Source organism: Chiloscyllium punctatum, chromosome 7, assembly GCF_047496795.1.
Source record: "Chiloscyllium punctatum isolate Juve2018m chromosome 7, sChiPun1.3, whole genome shotgun sequence".
In the NCBI taxonomy this organism is placed as follows: domain Eukaryota; kingdom Metazoa; phylum Chordata; class Chondrichthyes; order Orectolobiformes; family Hemiscylliidae; genus Chiloscyllium; species Chiloscyllium punctatum.
In genome coordinates, this window is record NC_092745.1 from 114,631,066 (window position 1) to 114,637,502 (window position 6,437).

Below are 6,437 nucleotides of genomic sequence, written 5' to 3' on the forward strand. Positions count from 1 at the left end.
CTCCACTAAACTCCAGTGAGAATGGACCTGACCTGATCAATCTTTGCTTATTAGATGTGCACCTTCATCCCAAAAATCAAGTGAATGCTCACTTAGCTACCTCAATCGCGAGTATATCCTTTCTTAACTGGGCAGCACAGTGGCTCAGTGGTTTGCACTGCTGCCCTCATAGCACCAGGGACCCAAGTATGAGTCCAGCCTGAGGTTACTATCTGTGCGGGTTTCCTCTCACTGCACAACAGTGTGCAGTTTAGGTGGATTAGACAAGGGAAATGCAAGGTTACAGAGTCGGGGTGGGTCTGGGTGGGATGCTCTTTGGAAGGTTGGTGTGGACTCAATGGGCCAAATGGCCTGTTTCCACACTATAGACTTTCTGTGATTAATGAAGGAATCGAAAACTGTATGCAGTACCATAGGTACTATTTCACTTATGCCCTAGCAAAACTTCACTAATTTTGTACTCTGCCCACCTTCCAATAAGACCAAACATTTCATTTGGCTTCCTAATTATTCACTGTAGAAATGTTATGTCCTTTCATGCAGGAGGACAGATCCCTCTGCACTCTCCATCCTCTTAAATATTTGGATCTTACATTCTTCATACCAAAGTGGATAACTTCACGAGTTTTGAGAAGATTTGTAGCTCAGGTTGTGGTTCTGGATGTAGGTTTGCTCGCTGAGCTGGAAGGTTCATTTGAAAACGAATCTTCTAGCTCAGCGAGCAAACCTACATCCTGGATAACCTCATGTAATGCACCACCAAAGCTCAGCCATATAACATGCAGTCTTGTGTGTTTTCTGTATAGTTGCCAGGAGAATGATTGATTTGGTGTACTCCAAATACCAGACCCCAGACTCATTTTGGTTTATTTTAAGCTATTTTTTCCTAATCAACTTGTTCAGAGTTGTTATTACACAGGCCTCCTAGTCCAGGAGTAGGGACTTTCCACAATGCCAAAAGAGGGCCCAACTTCCCAATTAATTTCTTTTATTTATTTTTCTAGTCAACCTGTTCAGACTTTTGGAGTAGGTGGGGCCTGAACCCAGGCTTCCATGATCAATTTTAACACTCACTGCATGTGGAGTGATTTCTCAGCAATTAGCACAATCATAAACACACTCAAGGCCCAGAGGCAGCAAAACCACTTAGTTTTGGGCATGTCTATACATTAACAGATCATTCGCCCTTATTATAAACTGGTACCTCAAGTGGAATATCCACCTTTGTGAGTAACAGCTTTTCCAATCCTATTTACTGTTCAGCAACTGAATTCAATGCCTTGGGTGGGGTACAGTGCTGAAATATTAGTAAACTGAGTCACACCATGGAGCCTGTATTATGTTCTGCACGTAGTGACTTTTAACTCTCACCATGGCATCAGAAAGAAACACAGAGACTCCAGGCTCTTAACCAGTTGGCACAGTAACACTCTGCCTAGCGTCTGCTGCCAGATGGATGTGGAAATGCATGCATTGTCCCTTGGTAATATACTAGTACTCCTTTACACTTAGTAAATTCCCTTGGACTGAGGGAAAAGAAAAAAAGTGGTGGAGATAGAGCCCAAACAGAGAGAAAAGCAGTTGGATACTCAAAGGAGTGGGTAAAGGTCAGCCTGGGGGAATGGATTTAAGCCATTTAGAAAAGAATCCCCACAATATGGAAGCAGGCCACTCAACCCATCAAGTCCATACCGACCCTCGAAATAGCATCCTACCCAGACCCACTCCAACCCTGTAACCCTGCACTTGCCATGGCTAATCCACCTAGCCTGCACATCCCTGGACACATTTGGCAATTTAACGTGGCCAAACCACCTAACCTGCACATATTTGGACTGTGGGAGGAAATTGGTGCACCCTTAAAATATCCACACAGACACAGGCAGAATGTGCAAACTCCACACAGGCCATCACCCAAGGCTGGAATCGAACCCGGGTCCCTGGCACCATGAGACCTGGGCTGAAAATGTGTTGCTGGAAAAGCGCACCAGGTCAGGCAGCATCCAAGGAACAGGAGAATCGACGTTTTGGGCATAAGCCCTTCTTCAGGAATGAATCCTGAAGAAGGGCTTATGCCTGAAACGTCGATTCTCCTGTTCCTTGGATGCTGCCTGACTTGCTGCACTTTTCCAGCAACACATTTTCAGCTCTGATCTCCAGCATCTGCAATCCTCACTTTCACCATGAGACCTGGCCCTATCCAGTGCCTCTTCTGGAGCAGATGGGATTTGAGCCCACATTTCCTGGTCTAGTGGTAAGGAACTACAAAAGCATTCCACAGCCATTGAACACTTAGAAGGAGATTAATTGGCTAAGTGGATTGCCACTGCTAGGCAATCCATTGGCCAACCAGCATTCTATGTAGTCTCAGCTGCACCATGTTTGAGTGGTGGCCACCATTGGGGCTACAGTAGACACTAAAGAAGACCAGAGATCGGGTATTCGCTGATACTGGCTGATAGGCCACAGCGAGATAGCTGAGGAGAGTGTGGGCCTGATTTGAGAGGGATGGTTAAAGTGTGAAAGGATTGCCTCCACAGGTTACAAGGGCTGCCCAAAGGTCATCCATCTCCTTACCTAGCACCAACTTGCCCAGTAATAGCTGCCAGGCTACACATCTGGCATAGGATTCCACTAATTGGCCACTTCAGAGTTACAACAGGCCCAAATAGTGGCAGGGGGAAACCTGGTTGTTCCACCCCCCCCTGAAAATTGAATTTCAGACAAGGTCCCCACCTGTTGTGGGAATGTAAAATCACATCCAATATTTCAATCCTGAAGAAAAGTCATCAAACTGCAACGATAACTTGGTTTCTCTTGCCATAGGTGCTAGCTGATCAGATGAGTTTTCCAACTTTTTTTTAGACCAGATTCCCAGCAGCCTTTTTGCTTTCAGGATGATACCTTAAAATACTGTCACAAAGCTGGTCCTTCTTTCTAAAAGCTGTTCCTTTTCTCAAGGATACTGTATCCTTGTTTTTTTCACAGGGGTCGTAAACTACTCCCGGTACCAGTTAGACTGGTTTGGTACAGAGATTAAAGGGCATTGAGAGGCTTTTTCATTTGTATGTAAACAGATGAGAGTTCAGGCCAGAGTGGTCATGTGTTAGAAGTGACCTGTATAATGAAAGGGGAGTGTTCGGCTCTCGACCTGAGCAGTTCAGTCTAGAACTAGCTAGAAATTCAACATTGAGCTGTGTGAAAACAAGCTCTCTCTCTCTTTCTGCCCTTCTAACTTCAACCTGTAAGCAACTGTTCCATTTTTTAACTGTGTTTCAAGAAGGTTTGCTTATTACGACTATGGTGTATATTCTGAACAGCATAATTAAGTCTAGTTTGAATAGACTGAGTTCTTTAGGGGTTCTTTATTCTTAGTGTTTGTGTTTCATGGTGTAATTTTGTGAATAAATTTCTATCTGTTTTAAAATCTAGTAGTCTATCTAACTAGCTTAACTCTGGGTAATTTCTCACTGTACACTTACCAAAGCAAATTGCAAAGTTATGTCTGGGTTGCCTGCTCAAGAATGTTTTGAGTAATCTGGCCTAGTCTGTAACAGTACTTCTGTCTTTGTCTCTTTGAAATGAACAGAAAGATAACAGTGGAGATGAAGCTGTTCTTAAATCTGTTACTGCATGTTTTCAAACTTTTGGATCTTCTGTAAGATGGAAGAGAATATAACTGGGCGGCAGGGGTCTTTGATTATTTTGGCTGCTTTCCCAAGGCAAAGCAATAGGCGATGGAAAGCTGGTTTTCATGATGGACTGGGCTGCATTCACAACTCTCTGTAATTTCTTGTGGTCTTGGACAGAGCAGTTGCCAAACTGAGTTCAGATGCATCCGGACAGGATGCATTAATGAAAATTGGGAAGAGTGCTTTTTGGACTTGGGAATTTCCTTTGTCTTCTGAGGACGTATGCATTCTTAACTGTCGTTCTGGCTTGGATGTACCAGAAAGGACTGGACAAAGAAGGCTGCTGATCACATATAGTGACCCTTGCTGATTATTTTCTCACTGACATAAGAGGCTGGATAGATCCTTGGAGAAAGTACAGCAGTAGGAGAAATAAGGAAGAAACTGCAATGAAGGCGGAATATAGCTGGTGTGAGCTGGGATCTGGAGAGAAGTTGGAAGGAAGAGAGAAAGTAAAAGGAAGGACTAACAGAGGCATGTCCCAGATAACTTACTCTTAGAGCCAAGGATATCCATGAAATGTTAGCATTTGGTCTTGCAAGATTGGGGATGGGGAAGAAGTTTGAAGGCATGATTAATTCTGAAGAGATGGAGCCTCTTATTTGACAATGGCTTCCAATATTGATGTGTTTTGGCTGAGGCAAACATTAAGACAGGGCATTATCATCTTTTAATTCTAATCTGCATACCACAAGCCTCTTCGGATGACTCAGAACTTTTCATCAAGTAGCTGAGTCAAGCAGGCGACATGGTTAATGTGACCTTCGTGACCTCAACCATGGTATGTTACTGGGCTAGAACGGGCTTCAATCACTCTGAGTCGTCATTGTCTACAGGTTTGGTACAGAGGACTGGAGGATTGCAAATGTTGTGCCCTTGTTCAAGAAGGGCAGTAGAGATGACCCAGGTAATTATAGACCAGTGAGCGTTACCTCTGTTATAGGAAAGGTTTTGGAAAGGATTTGGAAAGGATTATAAGAGATAAGATTTATAATCATCTAGCAAGCAACAATTTGATTTCAGATAGTCAACATGGTTTCGTCAAGGGCAGGTCGTGTCTCACAAACCTCATTGAGTTTTTTGAGAAGGTGACCAAGCATGTGGATGAGAGTAGGGCAGTTGACATGGTATACATGGACTTCAGTAAAGCCTTTGATAAGGTTCCACATGGTAGGCTGATGGCGAAAATGCAGAGGCATGGGATTGAGGGTAATTTAGCAGTTTGGATTAGAAACTGGCTTTCTGAAAGAAGGCAGCGAGTGGTGGTTGATGGAAAATATTCAGCCTGGAGTCCGGTTACTAATGGTGTGCCACAAGGATCTGTTTTGGGACCACTGCTATTTGTCATTTTTATAAATGACTTAGATGCAGGCAGAGGTGGATGGATTAGTAAACTTGCAGACGACACTAAAGTTGGTGGAGTAGTGGACAGTTTGGAAGGATGTTACAGGTTGCAGGGGGACTTGGATAAACTGCAGAATTGGGCTGAGAGGTGGCAGATGGAGTTCAATGTAGCTAAATGTGAGGTGATGCACTTTGGGAAGAATAAGAGGAAGGCAGAGTACTGGGTCAATGGAAAGATTCTTGGTAGTATGGATGTGCAGAGGGATCTTGGAGTCCATGTACATAGATCCCTGAAAGTTGCCACCCAGATGGATAGTGCTATTAAGAAGGCATACGGTGTGTTAGGTTTCATTCGTAGAGGGATTGAGTTCCGGAGCCGCAATATCATGCTGCAACTATACAAAATACTAGTGTGGCCACACTCGGAATATTGTGTACAGTTCTGGTTGCCATATTTCGGGAAGAATGTGGAAGCATTGGAAAAGGTGCAGAGGAGATTTACCAGGATGTTGCCTGGTCTGGAGGGAAGATCTTATGAGGAAAGGCTGAGTGACTTGAACCTGTTCTTATTGGCAAGAAGAAGGCTAAGAGGGGATTTGATAGAGACATACAAGGTGATCAGAGGATTAGATATGGTAGACAGTGAAAGTCTTTTTCCTAGGACAATGACGTCAGCGTGTATGAGGGGGAATAACTACAAATTGAGGGGTGAAAGATTTAAGTCCGATGTCAGAGGCTGGTTCTTTACGCAGAGAGTGGTAAGGGCGTGGAATGCCCTACCTGCTAATGTAGTCAACTCAGCCGCATTAGGGAGATTAAAACAATCCTTGGATAAGCACATGGATGATTTTGGGATAGTGTAGGGGGATGAGCTGAGAATAGTTCACAGGTCAGCACAACATCGAGGGCCGAAGGGCCTGTTCTGCACTGTATTGTTCTATGTCCTATGTTCTATGTTCTATGTGAACACCACACAGACAGTCACCCAAAGTGGAATTGAACTCAAGTCCCCAGCGTGAGAAGACAGCAGTGCTAACCGCTATGCCACCACAGGAAGGGAAAGAGAAAACAGAGCAAAGTCAAGGAGTTTTATTGGTTCCAGATGAGAATTGCTACTCATGAGGAGGCCTCTCAAAATACTTCTTAATACACTTTTCCAATTGGGCTTCTGACGCCCAGTGGATTCCCAGGCATGGTCAGAAATATACAAGACTCATCGGACAGCATGAAAGTATCATCAGGATCCACATGAAATTCTCAGACCCTGGCTTGTGAATATTTCTGAGGCTATCGCTGGCATGCAGTGCAGGGCCACAACAGTGGGCTGGCAACAGATCAAGATGAAGGTGGAGCCGGGGCACCACCCCAGTGTAACCCCCTCACAAGTCTAGTTTTCACCTG